The 15,364-nt window shown below is 32.4% G+C and overlaps 1 pseudogene; it reads right to left on the bottom strand.

Annotated features, from left to right (window-relative positions):
* Positions 1-3,147: 3,147 nt before the first annotated feature.
* Positions 3,148-8,291, bottom strand: LOC146926097 (uncharacterized; annotated as a pseudogene).
* Between the last annotated feature and the right edge of the window lie 7,073 nt (positions 8,292-15,364).

Genomic DNA, 15,364 nt, shown 5'->3' with positions numbered 1-15,364 from the left:
TGAAAAAGATATGTGCAACTGGACTATTACACAGGCAATGAAATAAACAACATAAGGGTAAAAGTGGGTTTTGATAAAAATAATAAGGGTAGAAGTGAAAGAAATATTAATAAGGTATAAGCTATAAGCTCAAACGCTACTTTGGAATAGCATCTGAAAAATAGCTTATGCGCTCGTGAAATAAGTTATAGGGTGTGTTTGGTAAAAATAAGCTATAAGCTAGCTGATAGCTGAAAAGCTAGCTTATAGCTGGTGACTGATAGCTGATGACTTATAGCTGAAAAGTTAGCTTATTAAAATTAAAAGTGTTTGATAAAATTAGCTGTTGAAGTGGCTGATAAATATAAAATGACGTAAAAGGTCGTGTTTGTTTAATTTTTAATATAATCACATATATAATTTTTATTACTTAACATATTTCTTTTTAAAGATTTAAATCTATTTCAAATTATTCAAATTATTTTTATTTCTATAATGATAAATGTATATATGAATTAATTCTCAAAAAAAATATATATGTGAATTAAATCGATATTTTTTATTAAACAAAACTTTTTTTATGAATTTTATTTAACTAAACTTGTTTCACTGTTTTTTGTAAATTTTATATAAAATTATTTATTATATGAACCATTAGTAACATGTCTTTGTTTTATATTCTTTAAAAAAAATGTCTTTGTTTTATAAAATTACTGGGCGCAATATTGGACGATGCATAGTTGATTTTTAAGGAACATGTTTTAAAATTACTACTAGCCGAGGTTGCTATTATACTGATCCTCTTTGTCCAGGGCATGAGGATGCATGACAACATGGGTAAACGTGGACAGTTTATACCACAAGAATGTGGGTGTTTTTTTAATTATAAAAAATAAAATAAAATTAATAAAAGGTCAAAATTGGAAGAAAATACTAAAAGCTAAAAGCTCAAAAGCTACTTGAAATAGCTTTTCAAAAAACGCTATAAGCTAGTGGAAAAAGCTTTTTACCAAACATATTTTATTTTATCAAAACAAGCTTATAAGCTAGTCTAACAAGCTATAAGCTAGCTTTTTTGTGTTACCAAACACAGCCATAAGCTCGTTGTAAAAAACTGTTACCAAACAGAGTTTTTTTTGTCAAACAAGCGTATAAGCTATCCGCTATAAGCTATAAGCTAGCTTCTTGGCCTTGCCAAACAGAGCCATAATATATGCAAGGTTTGGGGTTTGAGCCCCGAACACCACCAAAAAAAATATCAAATATGAATTAAAATGAAATTTAATGAAGGAGAAAACTGAGAAATGATTAAATAGTGAGAATCAAAGACAAAACTTATATGAATTTCCTTATGCGTTTTTTGTATAGTTGTTATCTAGAAATACATTTTTTATGACTATAAAAAACTTTATGAAAATTGTGAATTTGAAAAAATCATGAGTAAGTTTAGTTAGGAACCATACAAAAAAACACCTTTGAAAATGCACCTAATTTCTTTTCCTGGAATTAAAATAATGATAAAACTAAGCTACATTTTCTTAAATGCCTTTCATGTGGTTCTTCACTTAAAATACTTATAATTACATGTGATTTCTCAAATCCTCAATTTTCTCAAAGTTTGTTATAATCACAAAAGGTGATCTTTATATTGTGAAGAACCATATGAAAAACATGTAACCAAATGCAGATAAGTTTTATCTTTAAAATAAATGATTTTTTTAATGACAAATTTTAGCAATTAGTTGTTAAAAGAAAAAAAATATATAAATTAAAGAATATTAAATGAATATAAACGTAATTATACACTTATGAAGAAATTTATGGATCATCTTATTCAAGAAATCCATTTATTTTAAGGAAATGCTAACAAATACTCTATATGCATTCTTTAAACACTTTAAATGGTAAATTTTTATGATTACAAATTAATATTATAGAAAAAATAACTGTGTTGAAATATTTCATAATTATTTATTATTTTTAAATACAAACATTCTTGAATATCACTCGTAGGGGTGGGAACAGGTCAGGCCGTCCGACAGGGGCCTACGGCCTAGCCTATTTAAAGCCTAGCTCGGCCCAGCTCGTTTATTAACAAGGTCAGGCTCAAGCTTTTTATAAGGCCTATTTAACTAAACAGATCAGGCTAAGGCTTGCAAAAAAGCCTATTAAGCCCATCAGGCCGGCCTATTAAGCTTTTCATATATAATATACCTTCCATTATTGATATTTTTGAAGTTTTTTTTTTCACAAACACAAGCCTTCACATGATTGGTTATTTAGTAGCTAATATATTGGTGTGATTAGACCTTCGTAAGAATTCATTATTTAGTAGCAAACATATTTGTGTGCTTTAGGCCTTAATAAGTTTTGGCCTATTTAGGAGTAGGCTTACATGTGTTGTCAGGCCTTAGCATAAAATAGGCTTTTAAATAAGCTTTCAGGCTTCATCAGGCCTTTAAAAAGGCCAGGCCAGGCCTCGAAAATGAGCCTATGACAGGTAATAGGCCAGGCTCAGGCCTATAATTTTTTAAGGAGGCCAGGCTTAGGCCTTACAAAGCCCGGCCCGGCCTAGCCCATTTCCACCCCTAATCACTCGTTAGCATTTCCCAAGAAAAAGGTTGCCCTATCGAGTGTCCTAAGGAAATTCTTGAATATCTGCCATAATAATTGAGTAATGATATTTGAACAATCATTTCATGACAATTTTTGGGACAACCTTGTTGTTCTCTTTTGTTATTGGTCAAAAACAATGGAGAGAGAAAAAGGAAGAGAGAGAATAATAACACAATGTGAGTATGAGAGATAAAGTTGTCCAAAAGTTATACAAAAATGGTTGTACAAATATCATTTCTCATAATAATTAGACAAGTCCATCCGGGTTTTGACAACCAAAGTGTTTGGCATGGAACACCAAATGATGCATATAACTCATCAGCTACAAATGGAATATTTGAGATCAAGTCTCATCGTAATAATCTTCAATTTCTTCACAAGCTTCCATCATCCACAATCATATCACCCTCCTATATTAATAATTCAACAGTATAACTTTTAAGAGACAGTCCAACAAAATCCATAAATAGTTTTTTTTTAAGGGAAAATCCATAAATAATAGTTAAATACACATACACATTGCTATACATTTATTCATTTATTATTATTGACTTACCTGGTATTATGGCTTACAAGTTCATCATCAATCCCAAAATGCAACCCAAACATTTTCTGTCGTTCCTTAGAATTGCTGCCAACAATCTGCAAACAAAGTTGAACAGAACATTAAGACTAACATTAAGACTAGTTTATGATAAAACTATGGCCACAAATAACTAAAAACAGACATTAGTCATTTTTTCTTTTCTTTTTTTCTCAACATCACAATCATAGGTCTGAAGGTCGTTTTAAATCCATATCTCAAATTCCATTTATTGGATGTAAAATCCAATTTTAAGCACATACCGTAATGACTACTTGCTGCCCTTTCTCCGCTTTATCAACCGGTTTAAGGTTATTCTCAATGGAGGCGATGCAGCCAATATCAATGTTCATTTGTGAAGAAATACAAATTGGATTGCCAATCTGTCATGTAGACAATATTAGCGCAAGTTTAAACAAAACCAAACAAATTTTGTGCATTGCACACTCATTACGACGACCATATAAAAAAAAGCGATGGTAGATCTATGGTCAGAAAATGACATTCAAGACTAGTCTGATACATAAGAATTAAGAAACATAATAGACCTAGGTTAAAGCTGTTAAATTTACCCCCAATGCAAGCAATACAATGTTATGCAGAGAAAACATGTATCATTGCAACCACAACGATACCTTTAAAATGCCTTGAAGGATATCTACTTCCAAAACAATGGGATCCTTATCGTTGAAGACGAAATTTTGCATGATTTTGAGAACGCAGGCCTCATCAGCAGAATCTTTCTTGTTCTCATCCTTATTGTTGTTCATGTGATTCTTAAATCGATCAATGTTGTTCTTGTACCTCTTAAATTGATCAAATAGATGATGCATTTTATCAGAGATAAATATTTTGACACCCAATATATGTGCAAGTTTCGAAGCTTCAGGGGTGACTGCGACAGGAAACGCCAATATAGCAGCGTACTCTGGTTTCTATTCAAGCATTGCACTGGCCTTCTCCGAGTTTTCATAATCTTGCGTAATGCTTCCAATGAGCGAAAGTTAGACGCCTAGACATAAATGCCCTCAAGACTCGTGTCAAACCTGCTCAAGATTGACTTGGAGGCTTCTTTATTAACATAGTGCAAATCATCATTAGGCTTGACCATAGGCAAACTACTAGGTCGAACATTATCATGTTTAAGTTTCTGCAATAACAAGAAATGTTATGAAATCTGCGATGAAGAAGCATTGAACTAGAATAATAATAAGCGGAAAAAAGACTAACCTGCACATATTCATGATTGTAGGTAAATTTGTGAATCATGCTGTATTGGGTCCACTTAAACAATAGAAATAACATGTCCGGGATTCCTTCACCGCTGAAATATGAATAGAAAGAATTAAGCAGATATTACGCTACAACGATATAATACAAATCAATAAGTAGGCATACCTTATCGCACTTGTGGGCACAATGCTGAATGTTTGTCCTCCAATTGTTTTGTTTTTATAATACAAATCAGTATTTAGTCCGTGTATCTTGAAATGAGAAACAACCTTAGAGAGCCTAGTATGAAACTCATCTTGAACATCCTTAGACTGCTGCAACAATGCTTTACGAAATGGAGCATTGGGACATGTTTTCCAGTCATGAATCATGTCGACCTTATTCAAGGCAACGATGAATTGTTTGTTGGTGATTTTTAATAGATCGAGTAAGTCTATAGTATGTGCGTGTAAGCCATCATCATGCATAATGTCAACAACCAAAATAGCAATATCACATAGACCTAAACCCTTGCTTGGTGTGTTATCAAGAACCAGCATACGTCTTTCAGCATCACCGGCAGGAAAATGTGCTGAAAAATGGGGAAAATTGTTGTTACCTCGAATACAACCGAGAAGCATAGTTTTGCCGGTGTGAGCATCACCTATGATGCAAGAAACAGGTTTCCGATTACTCGGTGGCTTAACAGCATCACCTGGAAAATCAAAGCAAAACAAAAACATCGAAGTTTATTATCATATTTCAAAGACTGCTAAAGCATGTTGATTTTATTGATATTATAGCAGCATCGAGCAAAATTCAAACATGTTGTCTTAAAAAATTACACAAAATTCAAGCATAATAATAATAATAATAATAATAATAATAATAATAATAATAATAATAATAATAATAATAATAATAATAATAATAATAATAATAATAATAATAATAATAATAATAATAATAATAATAATAATAATAATAATAATAATAATAATAATAATAATAATAATAATAATAATAATAATAATAATAATAATAATAATAATAATAATAATAATAATAATAATAATAATAATAATAATAATAATAATAATAATAATAATAATAATAATAATAATAATAATAATAATAATAATAATAATAATAATAATAATAATAATAATAATAATAATAATAATAATAATAATAAATGGATTTTGGTAACCATTACCTTTATTCATGTTCTTTGATGCCTTCACGATTTTTCAGATTAGGGTTTTCAAACCACAGTTTAACTTATTTCATATATTCCTTCTTGTGTGAACCGGCCGGACCGGATAAGACCGTAATAGATTGACAAATCTTTTCACCCAAGAGAGTGACTTATTTGACAAGTTATCACCTACGTCGGCTAAGAACGTAACATATATGTTCTTAAAAAACCTAACATATATGTTACGACATGATGTGCTTGTACCAACCTCGGTAGGTTTAACACCTAGGCCAACAAACAAAGTTCCTAAATTACTATTTATTTAAAAGATTAGTTTAATAATGTTTATTTACTTACTGTTTTTTTTAGGGGATTTATTTTCTTCTTGTTAGTAATTGTTTCGAGGACAAAATAACTAAAGTATGATCGATTTAAAAATCATGAAATTAAAATTCAGAAGTGCTATATGGTGTGAAGGCTTTTTCGCACATATAACACGAACACGAGCAAACCCATTTGCTTAAGGCTAGTGTTTATATTAAATAAGGGAAAATCTACCATACTCACAAACATAGATGAATAATGTTTGGGCACACATATCAAAAGATTTTTTCTAACAATAAAAAAAAGTTGATAATAAAATGATAATAGTGATGGAGGAAGAGGTATATATTATAGTTTATTTTCATGACACATCTGAACTTATGACTAGACAAATCTTAAGGCAAGATTGATGAGAAAACAAATGTGTCTTAAAACAGAGGGTCAATATTGCTATTTTTTAAAGATAAAGGGTCATAATTCCTTCCTCAGCATAATCACTTGAAAAGAATCATAATTGAAAGGTATCGGCATATATCTCGACTAAATCTTTAGTTTAACAACAAACATAAATTTGGTGAACTCCTTGTAAATTTCAAAAAGTTTCAGAAAATAACAAAGTATATTAAAAAGTGTATGTTAAACGGGCTACACTTTTTTTTTCCCTTTTCATTTTAGTTAAATTTGATACAAGCTAACCATATGCTAGCAGCTCATGTACGCCTGCCACTTTTTCCCTTAATGTACAAGTAAAGTTGGCTAGCTCAAGTATTCATGTGACTTATGAAAAAGAAATATTTCACCTTGTTTTTTAAAAGTACAAAACATGGCACATTGTAAATGAAACTTATGAAAGAAGGTGAGTACTATATATGAAACTGGATTTTCGATCACCTAGCTGGCCAGCCATGCTGAAAGTTGACCCGATCAATTTGGAACGTGGTATTAAAAAAATGTACAGTTTGGATTACTTATTCCATATGGTAGGGTTTGTGGTACATCTCATGTCCACACACACACACTTGCTTTTGAAACAATTTAATTTAAAGTTTTAAAAAGGTGTTTACATTTTCATATTAAATAAGTCATTTATCTTTAAAATGTTTATACTGTTGGATGAGCTTTCATTCTTTATGTCCACTTCTGTTACAATATTGTGTATGATTTTTGAGTAATGTTTTACCACTCACTCACCATTGCTAGATCAATCACTTAAGAGTTCACTCAAAAAGAAATTATTTAAATAGATGAACAACTCAGCAACCACAAGATCCCTGATTTGAATGATATGGATCGTAAGACGTCAAAATGGATGAAGTCGTCCAATATTAATATATATCATGATATGCGCCACTGTTATGTCCAAGAGTGAGACACACTGACATAGAAGGACTGTTCTCAAGAATATAAGGGTAGAATCCTCATCTATGAAACATGGACACTCCTTGGATTAGGCGTGTCCCAGTGTCGGACACGTGTCTGTCCGACACCGACACGACACCGACACAACACCGACACTTGTAATTACACTGAATTATGTGATTTTTTAAAATTATTAGATGTGTCGGCGTGTCAGTGTCCGTGTCGTGTCTGGTGTCCGTGTCCGTATCCGTGCTTCATAGATCCTCATGTAATTTGAAGTTTTTCTTTTAATTTTGTCTTTATCTTTTATTAGGTTAAGTTTATGTGCTCCCAATTTAGTTTCTTAGGATTATAAAAGTAATTTTTAATCCCTAAAATAATTAGACCGGGATAACTTGGTCTCAACCTTATTTATACTTTTTCATTTTTTTTAAGTGTTACAAAGTAAAAAGACAAAACAAAAAGGAAAAGTAATGCATTAATTAAGTTTCAAGTTTATCTCTAAGAATGAGAGACTTCATGTCAGACGGAGGAGAGTCCCAATGAGCAGAACACCTTGAATTTGATCACTCCTTAGCTATACATGTTTATTTTGTTAAAGTATGCACGCATATTATATTCCATAAGAACATGCACTAATGTAGTGTTACCATTTCCATGTAAAGCATTTTTAATATGAAGGATGTTAGTAGCATAAGCGTGCAAGGTATGATCACGACCAACAACAAACAACAAACAACTCAACTGCTTCCAAGCAATCATTTTCACAAATAATGTCAGAATATCACACAACTCAACCAACAACGCATCACCTCCAACTTCATAGGAAGAAAAATCAGCTATCCAATTTTTGTCGTGATTGCAAACAACACCACCAACACCTAAGCACCCAGATCCTTCTAGAAAACTACCACCAACATTAAGTTTTAGAGTACCTTCTAGACAGGGGGATCCAATGAGCAAAAAGACGTGATGAATGTGGATCCATTCCAATATTTGGATAGTAAGAAATGTGTTCATCATGCAAAAAATGTCATCCTCGCCATCTCATGAATAAGTCAATGTTGATCCCAAAAGATAACATTATTTCTCCAACAACAAGCATATCCTCTTAAAGGCAAAGCTTGACATAGGCTTGTCAGAATAAATTCTAGTAATGTCTCATATTCAAGTGGAGCCATAGTTCTCCAAAATATGGACAATCACGTAAACAATGAAGAATATCCTTTTGGGTGAAGTGAAACATGCAGTTTGGAGAGGAAGCCAATAGTATCCGCTCGAGCAAGTATATGCACATATCTTGACATGCTTCCAAGTCCACGCATCTTGAAGTCGTAAATCCAAGTTATTAGGTGTTGGAAGTTGGTGGATATAACCAACAATATCAGGTGGTATCTTAGTGGCAAGGCCTTGAAAGTTCCACCTACCATCATACAACATGTGCCTCAAGCACATAAATGAATCACTAGTGTTAACAAACGGAACCAATTGGTATAGAGGACTGAGTTGTGTCCAATTAATATTTCAAATAGATGAGTCCCCTGAGTTTAAACGAAAACTTTTCCCTCCAGCAAAAGTAGTAATGACATATTGAATACATTGCCAAGTGATCGAGGGTTATTATACTTCTTTCTCATCCATAAAGATGTGTTGGCCATGTATTTTATGGAAAAGAACTTGCAGCCAAAATTTATATTTGTTGTGAAGCATGTTCCACACCAACTTAGCAAGTAAAGCTACATTAGTAAGGTTATCCCCCCAATCACCAAAGGAAACTCCTCGTCATCTTTACCAACCTATTACAAACATTATTAGGAAGATAGTGAAGTTACATGGTATAAATAGGGATTGATGATGTAACATACTTCATTAGACAGGCTCGTCCTACTTTATGCAAGATATTTTATTTTCAAGAAGATAGCCTTTTTAATACACTTTGTTAATGATGTCATTGTATACATTTCGAGAAACCCGACCTTTGAGAAGGAGAAAACCAAGGTAATGTCCTAGATCCACCACAAATTTGATAGTTGAAATATTTTGCATCTCATTATCTCTCTCCCCTTGAACCATCCTGAAATATATAGCTTTGGTGTTTAAGGTATTGATCCTTAATCCTGAAGCTATACAAAACTCCTCAAAGGTATCCATAACAACTTCAACCTATTCAATACTAGCTTAAAAGAAAAAGTAGAACATCATCAACAAAAAGAATGTGAGATAGTTGTGGGGACGAAGCTATGCAATTGAATGGGGTGGCTTTGGCTAACCAAAAAAAAAATTGAATAAGTTAGTATATTTTGTAATGACCACAAATGAGTTTATTTGTTAAAAACTAGTAGAAATAGGAAAGGCAAAAGATATCCACTTGTATGATAGATGTATTTCGTTTTACTTTAAAACTTTTGGTCTCTTAAACAACTATAAAGAGTCCTTCAAAAAAAACTATAGAGTTTTGTTAACAGCAAAAATTGTGAAAAAAACATATAAAATATATTTTATTTATTTTTTAAATGTAGCACCCTCGTATAAAAATGGCTAGCTTCGTCGCTGGTTGTGGACCACCCTTAAATACATATGGATAGGTTTCCATATCTCACCTATAACTTTCATTGTGAAATGCTTTATAAATTAGGGAAAGGATTTAGAACATTGTGCTTCCTCTTCTTTTTCTTTTCTCTTAGGATTTTATACTTCCCAGCACAATGTTGTCGTTGACGTTGGAACTAAGTTGCCCGGTTTGCTTTTATCCATGACAAAAAATTAGTTTATTTTTTTATCTTGAACCAAATGGGATCTCATGATTCTTTACCTGTTCCTAAAATGAGTCTTCACGTTAAAAAAATTAGTTCTTCGTTTTCTTTATAAATAAGAAATAGTGAAAAATAATTTAGAGACTAAATAGATTTAGAATAACTTAAGGACTATTTATTACATTTTCATCAAAAATTGATTTAGAGTCTAATGCAAAACTCACACATGCTAAATTCATAGGAGAAGAATATTACAAGTTCAAACCTGCGCCTCGAAACATCAAAAGTTCCCTCATCCTTTTACCGTATGAGTTGAACTTAGGAGTCATTATAATAATTCAATAATCAAATAAAAGAGATCATAATTCAAATTTCTCTTCTTTTTTTTAACCCTCCATGTCTTACATAATCTGAAATTCGGTCTGAAAGTGAACTTGACCAAAGATTTTTTTGGTGAGACTAAATTTCGGGTTCATTGTTGACAATTCCTAACTCAATTGACAAAATATCGAAATTGATTGTCAGATGCTGTGATTGTGGTTCGAACCCGACTCCTCCATTTATGTGTGAGTTTTCGATGATTATTGTCATTACTGTCTATTAAAAAAAGGGTCCCGCAAACAATTTATCCTTAATTAAAGCAACGTTGCAAGATCAAGCCTGGAATGAGGCTATGAAATAAGAGTTGAAATAAATTGAAAAGAATCAAACCTAGGAGCTGATCAAGTTAAAGTGGCAAGAACGCTATTGATGTAAAGTGAGTTTTCAAGCTAAAAATGAATCCTGAAGTCAAAATGATAGTAAAGCACAAAGCTAGACTTATGTCAAAATGATTCTTATAAAAGGAAGGCTACGACTACACATAAGTTTTCTCACAAGTTGCAAGACATGAAACCATCAAATTAGTCATTGCAGGTGCAACTAGCAAAGCTTACCTTTATATCACACAAATATTAATTAAGTCATCTTTTCTAAATGGTCCTTCATAATAGACTTTACGTGCTACACAACCACCTAGTTTGATTATCAAAGGCAAATAGAATAGAGTACATAGTGTAAATAAATTTTTGGCATAATTACAGTTTTAGTCCCTATTTTGATTTGTTCACAAAATTGATCCCCCTATTTTACAATCACCCACTTTTGGTCCCCCAACAAAAAAAAATTGGTATAAAATAGATGAGTTGTCACATGTTTAATGATGTGGCACACTTGGCTTTGATTTGGCTTAATTCACATGTGTTATTTTGTTTCCATGTCACTGTATCTTTAAATTAAATAAAAAAACAAAACCACAAAATAAAAATAAATAAACATACTCCTTCAGTACCAAAATAACCATGTCATTTGTAAAATAAAATGTCCGAAAAATAATTGACTCATTTTACTTATCAATGCAATAATAATTACTTTTTTCCAATTATAACGCTAACTAATATTACTTTCATCACTCACAATTCAATTTATTCTACTTTGCATTTATGATAATGGGAAATGCGTTGATACTTGACAAGACATTCGAAACAATTTTTTTCTTTCTTCCACTTATATACTTTATCTTAATATGTTTGAAATGAACAAAATACTCAGTTATTATGAGACGGAGAGAGTATTTAAGTTAAAAAATTGAAAAGAAAAGAAACCAAAATTAGATTAGGATTTATAAGAACCCTAAATCCCCAAATGCATCATTCATATCATTTGTTTCAATTTGCTTGTTCGTTTCACCCATCATTATCAATCCGTTTTACACCACCATTGTTCTTCAATCAGATTAGTTTTACACCATAACCTTCTTCGAGTCACACCTTTGTCTTCATCGTTTCACCAATTCTCGACTGTTGTTTGCAATCAAGAAAAATAATTTGTTGTTTCTATTTTGGATTTATGCATTTTTTGCGATTTGGGGTTTCAGATATGGGTGTTTTTGCTATGTTTCTGATGTTTGTTCTGTGTTTCATGCTTACAGTTTGCAACTGGGAAGAAGAGGAATACGTTCTTTTTCGATCCCACTCTTTTCATGTCTGCTTGTTTAAGATAAAATCCTTTTCTTTATTATTTATTTTTAATTTAAATATGTTTATTTTTTTTAAATTCTACTTTTGGTTTTTTTAATTTTACAAATTAAACTGATAATAATATGGGAACTCATTAACACGTGTGTATTAAGCCACATCAGCATTAAATGTGGCACATGATTAAAAAGGTGACAACTCATCTAATTTTGACCCATATTTTCTGTTGGGGGACCAAAATTGGGTAATTTTAAAATAGGGGGATCTATATTGTGAAATGAATAAAATAGGATGACCAAAACTGTGATTAAGCTTAAATTTTCTTAGTTAGTTATGTATGCTAAAGTTGTTACATGTTGTGCAATTAACAACATTCTGCTTATATAAATACAACACCACAGTGAATAATCATTACGAGAAATGATATTTGAACATCCATTTTTCAACAACTTTTGTGACAACTATCTCTCTCTCTCATACTCTCATTGTACTTATATTCTCTCTCTTCCTTTTTCTCTCTCTATTGTTATTGTCCAATAGAAAGAGAGGAAAAAGGTTGCCACCAAAAGTTGTTGGAAATTGGTTGTCAAAATATCATTCCTCAATCATTACAAAGTTTTATTCAATGTTCATTCCTCTATCAATCACTTTTATTATCTCTAGTAGAAACTCTTTTTGTAACACCCCGTTTTCCCAACATAAAAATTTCTTAATAAAAATCAGAGGTTAACAACTTAAACGGAATGCTACACTTCTTAAAAATCATAAATGGAATAAATAATAATTTATCCTTCAAAATCCAACAATGTAATATCTAAAACTTCGCAGCGGAAATTATTTCAACATCTTAAATAATCTTTGGCAGAAGGGCCTCAACATAAAATCTCAAAGCAACTTAGTTCGATAATAATTCATGAAAACTTCTTAAATAATACGTAAGGAACATAAAGCAATAACAAATTCCCATCCCATTACGTATCAGAGCACCTAAGACACACTTGTGAGGAGTCCACTCACGACCACAACTAATCTTGGTTACCTGCAAGTTACCCATACGAAGAGCAACATTTTCAAGCAGAAGGGGTGAGATTTCACAAGCAACAATATTAAGCATATAACTCATCAATTACATTTAACAACATAAACTTCATATAATTCAACAATTATATTCAAATACATCGTTATCATCAATTCATCTTAGCAATGTATATCTAACACCTTAACTTCATTGATTGGGATCACTATTCATCATATGACAGTCTTAATCATCATCACATATCATCAATAACATCATCACATATCATCATTAATAATCATAACATCATCACTAATAATCATAACACCATCACAAGGTAATTCGTTAAAACATCACAACTTAACAACTTGACTTGACAATGCATCTAGACTCGACTATGCAACTCTTAACGTCTTAAATCATCTTTGATCATCATGAAAATGCAAATGCATATGGTACCAATCTAGGGTGATGACATTCTGTCATTACGTAATATTAGGGACTTATTGTGACATTTTGATAGAGTTCTTATGCAATTTCTACTGTTCTGGAGTGCAAAAAGCTTAAATGTTGAAGTCTGTTCGAAGGAAATCGCGCCACGCCAATTTCAAGCCGTGCTGCGATTTTTGAAGCAAAATTACATCCTCCCTGTTTGAGGGAAATCGCGGCACGCCTATATACATGGCGCGGCGCGATTTTGACGGGTCAGGCCCATGACTTCTATAAATACTGCACTCAATCTAAAGAACAAGGGTTACGATTTTGGAGAACGAAAGTGCGATTTTAACACCCAGAAGGCTGCAGCGGAGAGGATTTCATCATCTCTAACCCAGTTTATGTATGTTTTAATTCTTTCATTGATTATGCTATTTGTAAACTCAATTATGAGTAGCTAAATCTCTTAGAGATTAGGTCGGAGATGAACCTATGTAACCCTAATTGATCATATGTTGCTGTGAAACTCTATTACTTATTAATGATATTCTAGTTTTCATTCAATTCAATTGTTCTTACTGCTTTTTATATCCTGATCAAATATAAACATGATTTTGTGAGATCGAATGACTACTGACCATAGCTTTCGACTTAGACCTAAATTGAATTGTTCTAATAAACATGGTTAGTCTAGGAATGGATAATCGTTTGTTAGTGATATTAGGTTAACGTGCTTAAACCTTTGATGATTATTAGACCACCTAAGGAATTAGGGGCTGTAGTTTAAAAGAGGGTCCTAACTCAAGGGATTGATTAGGGCTAATTTGTTAACTATCGTGAAACTAGAGAATCATTAGTAATAATAGGTGCAGTAACCAATTAGGGGAAACATAGAGGATTCGAAGACCTGATCTCATCTCTCTCCTATTTTCTTAATCAAATCTTTACTTTTTTATTTGATTTCTTAAAATCAAACCAAATCTACTGCCTAGTGGCAAAACAAAACAAACTTTTATACATCCTACTTTTATAACGAAATTGAATAATTGAAGTTAAAAACAGTCCTCGTGGGAACGATATTTTTACTACTTCGATAGTATTTGGTGCACTTGCCAAACGTATATCAAGTTTTTGGCGCCGTTGCCGGGGACTGTTGAATTATTTCAACAAGGCAATTACGTTATAATTTAGGGTTTTTGCAATTTAATTTTTCTGTTTTTAATTTTTTATTTTTCTGTTTTCATATTCACTTGATTACTTTGCGTTGTGCAGTGCTACTAAGGTATTTTGCTGTTTATGCGAGGTAAACAGAGCTCGGACGACTTAGAGTACGATCCGAAAATTGAAAGAACTGCTAGAGCACTTCGGAAAGCTGTCCGATCGCAAAGGTTAGCTCAATCCGTTCCACCGGGTGTTCGAGAACAAGTACCGGAGCAACTATCAAGTGAATCTGAAACAATCTCTTCTCCTAAATCTGCAACTATGGAAGGAGAAGGAGTTGTACCACCAAGACCTAAGCTTGGAAACTACGGGTTAGCCACTCATCGCGGTCAACTGACCCACACTTTTCAACCAGCTAACCCCGTAGCGTTCGACATCAAGACAACTGTCCTCAACGGTTTGAGGGACAAGCAATTCGATGGGACTGAAGCTATGAGTCCTCATGAACACTTGAGCCGTTTTGCTGAAACCTGCGAGTTTTGTGTGCAACCAGCCACCGTGACTGAAGCACAAAAGAAGCTAAGGCTATTTCCTTTCACCTTGACGGGAAGAGCAAAAGATTGGTTGCTAACAATTCCAAACGGGACTGTCCAAACATGGGAAGAGTTAGAGCTGAAGTTCTTGGAGAAATACTTCCCTATGTCTAAGTATTGG

The sequence above is a fragment of the Medicago sativa genome, chromosome 4 (genome assembly GCF_051527215.1).
Source record: "Medicago sativa cultivar Bolivia chromosome 4, Bolivia_mono, whole genome shotgun sequence".
NCBI lineage: Eukaryota > Viridiplantae > Streptophyta > Magnoliopsida > Fabales > Fabaceae > Medicago > Medicago sativa.
Note: the sequence above shows the minus strand (reverse complement) of the source record. Positions and strands in the feature narration are given on the sequence as shown.